The following is a 15149-nucleotide window of genomic DNA, read 5'->3' as shown; positions in this document are numbered from 1 at the left end:
CCCACACACACCCTCACACATGAACACGTATACACACACACAAACACACACGTGAGAGTTATTTGTTTAAGGCAGTTGATTGCCATTTAATTGTCAAGCTTCACAAGTAACTTGACAGTGAAATATTAATGGTCTGTTGTTAACCCTCTGATTGCTACATCAGTCAAAGGTTATGACAGGGTTCTCTTTTTAATCAACTAAATTTTTCACTTAATGATCTCAATGAGCGTGCAGTGCGATTATAAGCTTCTGATATCAGCAATCCATTTGAGGAAGTTTGAGTCAACCCTCACTTTAACAGCTGAAGGACACAATAGTGGTGAGGATAAGCAGCAAAGATGCTTTCCTGCGAAGACAGCAGGTGAGATTTGAATTTGCAAATAGAAAGAAGGACTTACATTTCTATAGTGCCGTTCATGACCTGGAAATGGGCCAGAGCTCTTTACAGCCAATTAAATACTTGTTAAGTGTAATCATCGTAATATAGAAAACACTGCAGCCAATTTGTACACAGCAAGCTCCCACAAACAGAAATGCAATGTCAACAAGACAATCTGTTTTAGGATAAAAGCTCTGAAGAAGAGTCATATTGGACTCGAAAGGTTAAATCTGTTTCTCTCTTCACAGATGATGCCAGACCTGCTGAGTTTTTCTAGCATTTTCTGTTTTTTTAAATCTGTTTTAGGTGTTGATTAAGAATAAATGGTAACCAAGACACTGGGAGAACTGCCCTGCTCTATTTGAAACAGTATCATTGGATCTTTTATGTCCACCTGAGAGGGATGACTGAGCCTGGGTATCCAAAAGACAGCACCTCAACAATGCAGCACTCCCTGAATACAGCATGGATATACTCTCACTGCCATCCAAACCCTAAAGTATGCTTTCTTCTTTTCAAGACTACTTCTTTGATGCCCCTTGCTGGCCTCCTAACCTGTATCCTCCATAAATACCAAATCCTTCAAAACTGTTGCTTTCTTCTTGCCCCACACTGAGCCTTGCCCACACATCACACCCCTTCTCAATTAACTATATTAGCTTACCTGCCTTTGATGAATCAAATGTAAAATTCTAATTCTGATCTACAAATCTTTCCCATGATCTCAACCCACTTGACCTCTTGCCATCTTCTCCCACAACTTTCACTCTCCTGACTCTGGTCTCCTGTGCATCTTCCCCCCAGCTGTTCCATCTTCAATGTTAGACCCTTCAGCCTCTTCAGCTTCAGGCCAGGATTTTCCGGTCCCAACTTTTGACTGTCTCACCAGCTTTTCCATCGTGCCATTGATGGATCCTGCCACAGACAGGCCAAGAAAATCCAGGCCCTACTCCGCTCTCCAACCTGCCTTCCAAACTCTTCAAGCTACCTTTTGAACCTTTCTCAAATCCTTTTACTGCAAAAATGCCCCTCTTTCTCACAAATGTCCTTCTTTAGCCAAACTCTACTTAGCAAACCTGGGTAATTTAATTTAGACTTGCTGCGGGGCATGGACCTGGCACAGTGAGCTCTCCATTAAGCCTATAGAAAAGCAATTTTAGATTCACTGCATTACTTTTTTCTCCAGTTGTTTGTGTGATGTGAGCATCACTGCCAAAATTTATTGCCCTTCCATAATTGCCCTTGAGAAGGTGTTGAACTGCCCCCTTGAACCACTGCAGTCCATGTGGTGTAGGTAGGGTTGCCAACTGTGATTAAATATATTCCCAGAGGTTTCTTCACATAACTTGCCCTCATGTTCCAGCCATTAGTCAGCCAACAAATCCATCCTTCTGACACACTGCCTTCCTATGCCAATTGAAGAGTAAAAGGTCTCGTTACCCAATTGGATGATGTTTGACTGTCAGTCAAACAGCCTTTTTTCTGAAGAAGAGTCATCCGGACTCGAAATGTTAACTCTTTCTCTCCACAGATGCTGTCAGACCTGCTGAGTTTTTCCAGCAATTTTTGTTTTTGTTTCAGATTTCCAGGATCCGCATTATTTTGCTTTTAGCCTTTTTTAATCCCCATTTTTAATATTTCTATATCTGGAAAAGGGAAAAGTTCAAAGAAAAAAAAATTAGATTTTTTTAATGTCCATAAGATTTTTCTCCAGTTTGCACACAACAGTGTCCTGGAGATTGATCTTCAATTCATGGAAACTCCAGGCCAACCCTGGAGGGCTGGCAACCCTGTAGGTCCACCCACTGTGCAGTTAGGAAGAGAGTTCCAGGATGTTGGCCCAGCGACAGTGAAGGAATGGCGATATATTTCCAAGTCAGGATGGTGTGTGGCTTGAAGAGGAACTTACAGGTGGTGGCGTGCCCATGTATCTGCTGCCCTTGTCCTTCTAGGTGGTAGAGGTCATGGGTTTGGAAGGTGCTGTCAAAGGAGGCTCAATGAATTCCTGCAGTGCATCTTGTACATGGTACACACTGCTGCCACTGTGCACTGGTGGTGGAGGGAGTGAATGTTTAAGGTGGCAGATGGTGCCAATCAAGCGGACTACTTTGTCGTGGATGGTGTCAAGCTTCTTTAGTGCTGTTGGAGCTGCACTCACCCAGGCAAGTGGAGAGTATTCCATCACACTCTTGACTTGTGCCTTGTAGATGGTGAACAGAATCTGGTGAGTCAGGAGATGAGTTACTCGCCGCAGGATTCCCAGACTCTGACCTGCTCTTGTAGCCACAGTAGTTATATGGCTGATCCAGTTCAGTTTCTGGTCAATGGTAACCCCCAGGATGTTGCTAGAGGGGGATTCAGCGATGGTAATGCTGTTGGATGTCGAGAGAAAATGGTTAGATTCTCTCTTGTTGGAGATGGTCATTGCCTGACACTCTCACTGCGCACAGTTCAGCTCAAAGGGCTGAGTTGCTTAAGTTCAATAATATGAGTGCTGAACCAGCTGAGGATGATCAATCAGCTTTTAGATCATAAACTCCTTCCAGCTGTGAATGCTTTGATCATTTTTCAGCAACATGTTTGATAAGTTAACAGGGGCGGACTTACTGAGTCCACCTTGCGTTGACAGCGAATGCAGTGGTGAATAGTTTCAATTGTGAGGACACAATAAAACACAGAAAATCTTTTAAAGCTTTTTATTGATAATAGAACTTTTTGTTGAGTGTTGGAGATGGCCCTGTGAGCCGTCAGTAACTCCTGGCCCAAAATGCCTGACGTTAGGAATTTCCTACTTCTCTGGAGTCACTGTGTGTTAGGAAAGGATGTTCCCTCAGTACAAAGTGAAAGGATCCAGCGTTCAAAAGATTTGTGACAACTCAGTTAGTGTGGAACCTCTGCTAAAGGGAAAAAGAAGGAATTAGAAAAGGATTTTCTTAGGTGAATGCCAGAGGCTAGGATCTATTTTCATGTGAGTTCAAGACTTATCCCATGGGTCATTGGGCACAAGGGAAAGGTTTAACTGGGTGTATGTTTTAATTTTAAACCAGCGGGGCTACATTTTAGTCTAAACGAACCAACCTCTCAATTGCCTTTTGGAAACACTTATGGGACTTATTCAATTCAAACAGCAAAAAAGTCTCACAGCTTGCTGGCTGGGGCGGGGGAGATACTATAAGGCGTTGTGGGAAAACAAATCAAAGGTCAAAGGTCCAGAGACCCAGACACATCCCTGCTGTCCGCTTTGAAGGGTGGCACATGTTACCACCCAGCCTCCTGTCCTCCCTCAGCCCACATAGAAAAGATTGTCCCTGTCTATTTTATGCTTAACCACTAAATTATGAGCACTTTCTTATTGAAGGCACTCTGCAGGCTGTAACCAATTAGGTCATGTGTTGGCAGTAAATTATCATCAGTCCTACTTCCCTAACAAGAAGCTTGGACAATATTTGGGAAAGTAGGTAATAGATCTCAAGTATCCAACCATTCACAAACAAATCAGAAAACAGTGGAAGAGGAAAATGTTCTAAGGCAATATTAATTTGTATGAGCACGCACACATTTATGTGATTTTCAGTTATTACAGCAACCCCCCACCCCAACCCCCACCACTTTTCTCCCCATCTCTCCTGATGATTAACTTATTCCTGGGATGGAGGTGTTATTTTATGAGGAAAGGTTGGACAGGCTGTATCCATTGGCATTCAGAAGAATGAGAGGTGATCTTACTGAAACACCTAAAATCATAATGGGACTTGACAGAGTGGATGCTTCCACTTGTGGGAGAGATTAGAACTAGGGGATGTAGTTTAAGAATAAAGGGCCTCCCATTTAAGCCGGAGATGAGAAGAAATGTTTTCTCTCAGAAGGTTGTGAGTCTTCCCCAGAGAACAGTGGAGGCAAGGTCTTTGAATATTTTTAAGGCAGAGGTAGATAGATTCTTGACTAACAAGGATGTAAAAGGTTATTGGGGGTAGGTGGGAATGTGGAGTTGAGGCCATAATCAGATCAGCCATGATCTTATTGAATGGCGGAGCAGGCTCGAGGGGCCAAATGGCCTACTCCTGCTCTTAATTTGTATGTTCGTACGTATGTTCACACATCGGGGTGTGGTTTCACAGGCACTCTTAAAAGTGACGACCATTTTATGAGACGAGGCAGTTTTGCTTGTTTAGCCATTTGCCCACGGCTGCTCCAAGCTCACATTATCCAGCAAAAGTTACTGGATTGCAGTCAGGTTAATTCCTCTTCACCCTGACTCCAACTGAAGATTCTAACTGTATTGAGATAATTAAGCACTGACTACATATCAAAACTGGAAGCTTCATACAATAACTTTCCGCAAAAGTGGTGTCACTTTTTTCTGTAGTTGTCTCCTCCTTTGTCCCTCCTTGCATGGTGTATCATGGTTGGGTATGGTTCTCCGTCTTCTGGTAGCACATCCATTACCCTGCTAATGAAAAGTCAAATAAATTAGACAAAATAAATCTAAGAAAATAATATAAACAGCGTACTTTTAAATAAATATTCTTTAATACATGAAAGTGAATTCGGTCATGTTGGGTTAGCTAAACTCTGGGCCACTACAGTTTCTTGGTGCTGTTGGATTACAGAGGCGAAAACTAGCTTTGCATTTGGGTAGGACTTTTATCATAGTAAACCCTCTCAAGGTGCCTAAAGGGCATTTATGTGGACTTCAGGTGAGGTCCTGATGCTATCACAGTTGAATAGCCTCCATGATCAAGCCTCAGACATGAGGAATAGCTATCTGGCTAAGGGATCAACAACTTGCATTTATATAGCACCTTTAATGTAGTAGAACATCCCAAAGCACATCATAGGAGAGTTATAAAATAAGACTTGACAGTGAGCCACTTGAGATATTAGGACAGGTTGATCAAAGAGGTAGAGAGAGGTTTAGGGAGGGAATTCAAGAGCTTAGACCCCAGGCAGCTAAAGGCACAGCCACTAATGGTGGAACAGTGAAAATCAGGGATGAACAAAAGGCCCAAATTAGAGGAGAGCAGAGATCTCGGAGGATTGTAGGGCTAAAGAACATTGCAAGGAGCGGGAGGAGCAAGTGATTTGAGCCAGTGAGGGAAGCAAAGCCTTGTGGAGTGGAGGGGGAATGATGAAGAGAAAAGAATTCCCCAAAAAGTAAAGACGTGACATCAGAAAGCTGTTTGGCGGCACCACAATGGCTAGAGAAACAAGAGGCAAACTTTTAATGTACAATATTTGTGGTAAAGAAATGTTTTTGACAAGTCCCTGGATAAACACATTTAACGGTGTACTGAATTGCTGATATATCAGTTTCAATGACCTCATTAGTGTCAGTTAATTAAAACTTTCAGTACTTGACTTTGATGCTGTTGCAGCCCAAAAAATAGAATTCTGATTGGACCGACACAAAGCTAGTTGCGCTAATGAATAGCAGCGATTTCTAATGGAACCGAATTATACCTGCTTCTTGCAACTCAGATAAAATATTATTAAATACACAGCAACTTTGCATAAAGCAAATTAATCAGCTGCCCGTGCTTTTCGCTTCATAATAATCTCTAGTGCTTATTGATCATGTTTTTAACGCAATTTTGAAAGCGCATGCATCAGGTTCTCGCTAATTAAAGCCACAACTTCAGAAAATGCCATAATAACGGTTAATTAGGAGGATGCTATTTTCAACATAATTTGCTAATTAGTCACTGAGCCAGTACAGTGTATCTCCCTAATTACGGGGAGGACTGAGCGTTAGGCACTTGTGACTGGAGTGCAAATGACACCATTATGGGGCTCTGCGTTGTGATTTCTCTGCAAACGGTTAATTGCCCCCTCTTTCTCTTTTGATATTGCGACAGAAAAATAATAATCTTGAACTTGTGTCAAAAAATATTTGTAACCGAGATGATGGAATTTTTTCTTTGTGTGTTCATTTTCCTTTCTGATCTGGCGAGGGGGAGGGAGGGAGGCAGGGGGCTCATTTCTTTTTAAAATAAAAACTTCTTTCAAAATTTCTCTGCTCCTTAACCAGTCACACACACTTCCCAAAACCAAGAGCCGGCCCTGCCGGTTGTCCAATTATCAGAGTCCTCGTGTGTTGGCAAATGATTCAGTCATGAGGACCATACCTTCCTCTCCCTGCCACCCAACACAAATCGCTGTCCTACATTTAGGAGCTGGTTTGGAGGAAGCATGGGCTTACAGTCTGCCCTCATATTCTCTCCCTAGGTGTAAAATACACCACTGAAAAAGTGAATTTGTTAACCATGCCCAAGCTGATTTCTGTTTGAATCTTCCCTCAATTGTTAGCCCAAGGGTTTTAAGATTAAATATATTAACCCTACCCACAACCTGACTGAGACAAGCTAGCCCACCACAAGTGAGGCTTTGGACTGAACCAGCACCAGCTCCTGCTCTACAGGGCTCAGTGACAGCATCAAAAGGAATCTTCTTTCCAAGGGGAGAGGAGAAAAGGAGTGCATAATAGTTAATCTAATAGTAAATAAACCTTAGTCCAGTGTTGCAGTCACTTAAAGAAAATCTTTTTGCAAAAGTTCCCCTTTAAAGGGGTTTCATGATAGTAAATCATGTTGGAAAATGTACAGACTGTTCTCATTGCTATGCTGTGAGGGATTGTAATTAATAGAACCTTCCTGAAGTTCTGTGCAACCACCTTTCAGCTGTTGTGACTGACAGTGTTATGGCTCAATCAATGTGACTTTGATGTAATTATAGCCGAGTAAAATCCAGCAAAAATTATATTTTGCATTAGAATCACATTTTGTCATCCAGTTTGGATGTTTCAAGGGCAGTCATATTGAGTTTCCTGTGTCATGTCACCTTTCCTGGAGTGCCTTTTAATAGCTAGGAAATTTTAATTGCCCATCTTCCATCTTCCATAAACTCTGTAACCTCCTCCAGACCTATAACTGCCCGGGATCTCTGCGTTCCTCCAAATCTGGCCTCTTGCCCATCCCTGATTTGTACCATTAGCACTCATGCCTTTGGCTGCCTAGGCCATAAATTCTGGAATTCCCTCCCTAAACCTCTCCACCTCTTTACCTCTCCATTCTCCTTTAAGCTGCTTCTTATAAGCCACCTCCAACACCAAGCTTTTGACCATCTATCCTAATACCTCCTTATGTGGTTTGGTGTCAAATATTTGTCTACTGAAGTACCTTGGGATGTTTTATTATGCTAAAGACACTATATAGATGCATATTTTTGGTGAGTGTGAAGACAGATAATAAGTCCAATCTTAATAGTTTGTTCCAGATCAGCCAAGTGCTAATAATTGAGGGAGGGTGTGTGGGATGGAGAGGGTTGTGTGCATGTGTGTATGTTGTACTAGGGAGAAGTGAATGAATGAGGATGAAAAATCCTGTGAAATCTAGTGCACTGTTCACATCAGTAATCTTTACACTTTACATCCTTCCAAAGTCACGCTTGGTCCCACTCGTTCCACCCCCAGATTCTCCAATTATTAGTCACTCCCTATTTGAACATGGGAGGGAAGAGATGTTTGTCGTCTTTAGTTGGGTGAGAATTTGGCAGAGCAAATCAGCCAGCTGTTACAGAATCCCCACTCAATTTTCAGTTCCTTTGGTGGTGGTGAGGTTAGTGGGGGGAAAGGGGATGTGGGGGATTCCAGAATAAGGGGGGGTAATCTTAAAATTAGAGCTGGCCATTCATGAGTGAAATATTATGCAATTATATTCATTTCTACATTACAACAGTGACTACATTTCAAAAATATTCTCTTGGCTGTAAAAAAAAAACTTTGGAACGTCAAAAGGTGCTATAGAAATGTAACAAGAACAAAAAATGCTGGAAAAACTCAGCAGGTCTGACAGCATCTGTGGAGAGAAAGACAGAGTTAACGTTTTGAGCCCATATGACTCTTCTTCCTTGCTCTCCTTTGAATTATGCCACAGGAGCTTTAGTGCCAACCTGAAACCCTGGGATAGGCAGGTGGCTCACTCAATTTAATGAACATAAGAATGTAAGAACATAAGAGCTAGGAGCAGGAGTAGGCAATTCAGCCCCTCAAGCCTGCCCTGCCATTCATTACGATCATGGCTGATCTAATTTTGGCTTCAACTCCAATTTCCTGCCCTCTCCCCATAACCATTCAACCCATTACTAATTAAAAATCTGTCTATCTCCTCCACTGCACTCTGAGGTAGTGAATTCCACAGATTCACGACCCTTTGAGAAAAGTAATTCCTCCTCATCTCTGATTTAAATCTACCACCCCTTAGCCTAACACTATGGCCTCTCGTTCTAGAATGCCCCAGAAAGGGAAACATGAAGGGATGGTGCCTCCGACAGTGCAGCACCCCGTCAGTGCTGCTCTGGAGTGTCGACCAAGAACTTTGCACTCATGTGCCCCTGTCCCTCCCCCTGGCTTGGGAGGGGGCATCTGGAATTCCATGTTTGGATAGCAATCAAAGTAATTCACCTGGACCCAACAAACCATCCGACAATGTTGCCTGTGTAAAAGTATAAATGTAAGTTCTTACTATCTTTCCAACCAATTGCTGCAAAAAACTTGTCTTGGACTGTGGTCTGCTGTGCATCCCCTTTGCATCCGACAATCCTCTGGCACACCAAGATTCCTCCTATTCCTTCTTTAAACCTTTCCTCCTATTCTCCCCTTCCTCCTTTCAAAAACCTTTAACTTTTCTACTACTTTTTGGTTTGGTTCCTCAAACAATACAAAGAGTTTTATATAAATATAAACTCTTGTTGGTATAGAGGGCCGAGAAGCATTGAAAGAAAGAAAGAGCTTGAGCATAAGAAATAGAAGCAGGAGTTGGCCTGCTCCGCCATCCAATAAGATCTTGGCTGATCTGATTGTGGCCTTAACTCCACTTTCCGGCCTGCCTCCTCAAAGGGACAATATTTATATGTAACATCTCATCATGTCTGTCAGGAAGATTCCAAAGTCTCTTCCATACAAGTAATTGATTTGAACTTCTGTGATTATAACTATCTACATGAACATAATTTCCAGTGTATACACAGCAAGGTCCCACAAATAACATACATTTCGGGACATTACTTGGCTTTTGGGAATTTGGTTGAGGGAGGAAAGTTGACCAAGGCCACAGGCGAGTTCCCTGCTCTCCTTTGAATTATGCCACAGGGGCTTTAGTGCCAACCTGAAACCCTGGAATAGGCAGGTGGCTCACTCAATTTAATGAAGGGACACCATCTCCAACAGTGTAGCACCCCATCAGTGCTGCTATGGAGTGTCAACCAAGAACTTTGTACTCATGTGCCCCTGTTCCCCACCCCCCACACCTGTGCCCCCTAGGCTTGAGGGATTGGGGGGGGGGAGTTCTGGAATTCCATGTTTGGATATGAAGCAAAGTAATTCACCTGGACCCATTTGACAACGTTGCCTGTGTAAAAGAAAAGTAACACCGTAAAAGTGTGATTGAAAGGACCCAGGGATTTAAGGATCGCATTCTAGAACACTGTCTCAGCTGGAAAAAAAAACATGGAAAAAGGGTGGAAAAATCTGTAATTTGTAAAGATAGTAGCAGATGAGAAGAGGTCTTTAAATTCCCTGTAAGCTTTGACTTGTTTAATTGCATGTGCCATGCACAAAATCCCTTGCAAACAAAACAATGCATTTAAAAAGAAAGCAATCAACAATTTGCCTCAAGGTGAAAGAAGAGGTATGGTGCAGGTGTGATACAGGTGGGCTTGTGCACGGGAGGGAGACAGACAGGGTGGTGAGAGGGGCTGGGAGGGACCCTGACACCAGCGAAGAAGCAAGCTGCTGCGTGACCCTGATGCCCCAACACACTACTGGGGACAGATGGGAAACTAGTGCAAATCAATAAGTGTCAGCCTTGCAGATGGACAAGCAGGCGGTGTTTATATCCTCTCCCCCCCATCCCTTGCAAAAGGAAATCGATGAGCTTTCCATGATAGGTAATAACGAATGATGCAATGTGATCACCTCCTCCCACCCCCACCCATGTCTCTAACCAGGGACTGTAGATATTAATGAGGAACCCAGTGTGTTAAAGCCTGCTCTAATTAATGTACTACAGCACGGCTGCAGTGCAATTTGCAGACAAGCAAGGGAAAGCCTTGTTTTGGAATTAGGTCTCTCAGTTTGGTATCCAGGGGCTTCACAGCCACACTCCGATCCCGACAAGATTCTTCCCTGGAGCGAGGCCGCAGTAATAAAGAAAGGGCACGTCACCTTGCTGGTGTCTTGATATCCTCTAAATGGACCAATTTAAAACCCAGCCAAGGTCTCGCTGGTCAGCCCGAGAACAGCTGTGAGCGGCCAAGGCAAATGAATATTATTTGCAGCACCAGCTAATCATCACCAGGGCCAAATGGTGTACGGTGGGGGAGACAGTGGGAGGGGTCCCTGTGAAAAGCACAGCTTGCAAACTGGCAAGGAGCAGTCTGGTTTTCCCCAAAGCATGCAGTATGTGTTTTCTTGACAGAAAAGCCTTCAAGCACAACCTCCTCCTTGTACTATTATCGCTGCATTTATCTCCCCACCCACCCATGTTATGTCTGGACCCTTGTCAGTTGTCGTTGATAAAGCTGGGGTACAGTACACAAGCGTTAAGTGAGTAAAAAATGAAGAACAGAAACAATGTTGGATGTTGCCAGCCGGGGCGAGTCATTAATGCCATCTCTGGGAGCGTTTGCATAGCGTGGCAACACCTCCCGTGCTTTGAGAGTTGCTTTATGAGGAGGATGAACACCTTTTGTTAGCCTAGCTGATGTCATCTAAAGGCCGCTGAAGCCTTTTTAGTTTGGATCTCAGGGAGTGGACTCATAATGGGGGCAATCTCGCATGGCTGTGGAGCAGTGGGCGAGTGAGGCTGATGTTCACACCCCTACTTCCCCATTGAAGTCAGTACTGTCAGAAACGGGGGAAGTGCAGGAAGTGAGCTGCATGGAGCCCCTTCTTAAAGACAAAACGGAAAGGGGAAAGCGCTTCAGAATCAACTCTGCGCGCTGTCCAGAACATTGGGCCCCAGAATCTAAAGGCTGCCCACCTCAGCATTCCTGCTGGCAATGGTGCTGGGTGCAGCTGGAGGAGTGGCCCTGATTTATCCATGGCAATCACCGCCTACGTTAACAATTTTAATAAGCAGGTCTCAGGAGGTGGAGCCCTTTGGTCCTCACTAACTCCGAGTTGAAGACCATGACCTCTCTGAACTCCCAAAGCACTCAGCAGTGCATAACCCAGCCTACCCCCAGCAACACTGTCCCCCTCCTCAGCAACTCCACCCCCTCAGCAACTCCATCTCCCAGCAACTCTCCCCCCTCAGCAACTCCCTCTCCCAGCAACTCCCTCTCCCAGCAACTCCCCCTCCCAGCAACTCCCTCTCCCAGCAACTCCCCCTCCCAGCAACTCCCCCTCCCAGCAACTCCCCCTCCCAGCAACTCCCTCTCCCAGCAACTCCCTCCCCCCTAGCAACTCCCCCCCTCAGCAATTACCCCCCACCAGCAACGACCCCCCCAGCAACTCCATCACCCCCACCCAACAATACCCCCCCAGCAATTCCACCCAGAGAATAGGGACCATGCTTTGGGTGGACAGAGGTTTCACTCCACCCTGTAAGCTTATTACATGCATGGGATGGAAGCCGGGCTTATTCAGTTCAGCACCTAATTCCCTATCCTCCTGCCGCAGGGCTGGTAAACTGATAATGGAAAGGCCTACGAGAATGCAGGGCTGTAAAATCCGGTATAGTCAACCATGCACTTAGGACATTAGAAAGGAGTTTCACAGCCCCCTAAAAATAAAATGAGCTGAGAAAGCCAAAAACGAAGTAATGCTGAGAGACATTAGGAGAAATTCTTTCCTATAGTGTGTTGTTATGACCTGGAATGCATTGCTTGAACATGTTGGAAGCAGATTCAATAATATCCTTCAATGGGCAGTTGGACATCTGAAAAGGAAATAATTGCAGGGTTGGGGGAAAAGAGCAAGGAGTGGGACAAATTGAATAGCTCCTTTAAAGAGCTGGCTCACACAAAACAGGCCGAATGGCACCTCTGTACTGTATGGGCAAGATTTCAACTCGCACAAATCCCATTTACTTGCTGAGAGATAAAATCAGACCCGTATATGAGCCTATAAATTACAAAGCAGATACTTGACCCATTCACGTCACATTCCTCCATTTGCTATTTTTAACCAAAGTAGCTATCCATTTCACCTTAACAACTTGAAAGAAAATATTCAAATACTAATATCTCCTTAGCCACTTTGAGGAGTTGGCGGCAGATATGGCAGAGCAATTCAATGGAACCGATATCTTTTCTCACACTGGTGTCTCCCCTCTTCTGAAGTTATTGACCTATGCTGCGATGCATAATGGCAGAGCTGCCAGTTACTCTCAGTCACCTTCCCACCCTACTTATGAGCTTAAATGGTGTCCTCGGGCAATCTGACAGTGGGTACCTCATAGGCAGACCCCATACTGTCCATAACCAATATTAGGGCTGCCTACCATCCAGAACTGACCTGGACCGACCAGCAACTGGAGATTTATCTGCAGGACACTGCTGCAAGCAACCCAGGAGTAAAATCACTGCAAGCATTAAATAAGTTTTGTGTTTTTTTTAAATAATTTTCTTTAAATTCTTTCATCTATTAGTTTCTAAAGATATTGCAGATGGAGGGGAATAGGGTTCTTTGACAATCAAGAATCATCCAATCAGATAATGAAGAATCTGTTTGCTTTCCAATTGGCTGAGAAGGCAGTAGGTGAGAGTTGGGTGGGGTTGGGGTTGAGGATGGTGTGTCGTCACCAATGGTTGGGGTGGGGACAATTGGAGGTCATGTGATGAAATCTGGAAGAGGTCCAACCAGAATTGACAACCCAGCCACACTCTCTCTTCCAAGAAGTGCTGCTGATGTTAATTATTTCCCCCCACCCGCTGTAGTTGATGTTAGTGCCCTTGGGCCAAGGATGAAAAATAATTAATCTGGGATTTCAACACTTGAATGCTATCAAATGACTCCTATTTGGAAAGTATAAGTTTCAACCTGGCTCTAATTCCATCCATGGTTACATATCTTGCTTTACTCTTACTCTATGTTCACTATATCAAACTACCACTTGGGTAAGATTCCACAAGAGAAGGGGTGACATATTAAGAAGCAAACTGAAAAAGTATTTAAAAATAAGAGTGGAAGAATAAGCAATAAATCACAATTAAAAGTTGAAAATCCTGAAAATTTTACTTTGGTTCTTGTTCCCTGTTTGTCAGTGGGTTCTTGTTCTAATGACATGTGGAGTACAGTCTCAGTCATACTGACTGCCCTCTACAATCCCAACAATGCGAGGTTTCCAGTGGACTGTTCATCTTTTAAAAAAAACCTGAGTGACAGCATCTTGGTAATAGGATATGAAGGACAAAGATCCTCAAAATGGTGGGTGAAGTGCTGTCAGCCACTTCCGGCATGACCCGCACAGCACTCTGCGCTGGGAGGGTCATGAGCGCGGGTGTGCCATGTGTCTGCTGGGAGTTTTCTCAGTGGACAGGTTGTGATGTCGAATAGCCTCTCAGACTGAGTTGGTACATGTTCTGTAAACCTGGAGCATGCAGGTCCAGTAAGCACTCTTTCCTGATCACTCACAGCTGTACATACAATCAGCTGCAAGGGAGACCTACCCTCTTCCTGAACTGGAACTATTTAAAGGGCTGCCTGCCAAACGTTCAGGTGTTTGTGAAATTACCGGGGTGGTGTTTTGGTGCCTTGTTGGATTTGGAAGGGAGTGTAGCTGCACCCTGACAGGGAGTTCAGAGGGGTTTTTGACTTATCCACAGAAATGCTGCCAGGGTTATGGGAGCTATCATTGCAACGCGATAGAGAGTTTGAGCTGAGGCTGCAGAGAAGGGAAGCTGTGTGTTGAGGGAGGAGGAGGACTGAATGGAAGCTGAGACTGGGGCCACCTGACACTTTGACACTGCTGGTTTCTGCAAATGCTGTTAGAGTTGGCCACCACTTGCACACTAGAAAGGATGGGCTCCAAGCTCTACACCAATACCCTGTGTCCATTACAATCTGACTGCTCCATGCTCCATGACTGTGACAAGAGGCTGTCTGGAAGCCAGGCAATACACCCAGCATATCTCTATGCATGTCCATCAACCTTCTCCTGTGTATCAGCCCATTGAGGAGATCATCTGAACTCCCTGCAGCAGAACTCGTCTGCAGTCCCATTCTCTGGGAAATGATCAGTCCTTTGCCCCAAGCCTGGCCGCAGGCCACTTATGGCCAGTGACTGACCACATGCTGATCTTGACTCGATACTGTCCTCTAAAATATGCGTTGTGCCAGTACCTGAGCTGGTGGCTGTGACTGTAAGCTGAATTGACAGTGCTTCTTTATTAGAGGCCTGTAACAGCTCCAGTTCATTCCCTGAGGCTGCTGTGGCTGGGCAGGTGGCAGTTTTTGTGTCTCTGAGAGTAGAAAATCAGAAGGGGAGAGTTGGGAAGGTGGAGGAAAGGTTTCTGATCACTGCAGCTTTCACGTCTTCCAGGTGGCAGTATGAGGGTGAGGTGGGAGTTGAGAAAGGGTCTTAGATGGGTCTGCATCTGAGAACCTAGGTTTCCTCTATCTTGGCTGTTGCTCCACTTGTACTTTTCCTTATGTCCACTTGTGCTACAGGCAGCAGCATCTTTGTCATGAGTGCAACTCCCCTCGAAGAGGTGCAGGGACAGCCAGCACATGTGCTAGCCACAAATGCTACTAGGCCCCCAGTTGAGCATT

At 44.5% G+C, this 15149-nt stretch overlaps 1 protein-coding gene across 4 annotated transcripts in view; it reads left to right on the top strand.

Annotated features, from left to right (window-relative positions):
* ebf1a (EBF transcription factor 1a) overlaps positions 1–15149 on the top strand; it is a 492107-nt gene that overhangs the window by 136971 nt on the left and 339987 nt on the right. The window lies entirely within an intron of this gene.

The sequence above is a fragment of the Carcharodon carcharias genome, chromosome 8 (assembly GCF_017639515.1).
Source record: "Carcharodon carcharias isolate sCarCar2 chromosome 8, sCarCar2.pri, whole genome shotgun sequence".
Taxonomy (NCBI): domain Eukaryota; kingdom Metazoa; phylum Chordata; class Chondrichthyes; order Lamniformes; family Lamnidae; genus Carcharodon; species Carcharodon carcharias.
This window is presented reverse-complemented; position numbering and strand designations above follow the sequence as displayed.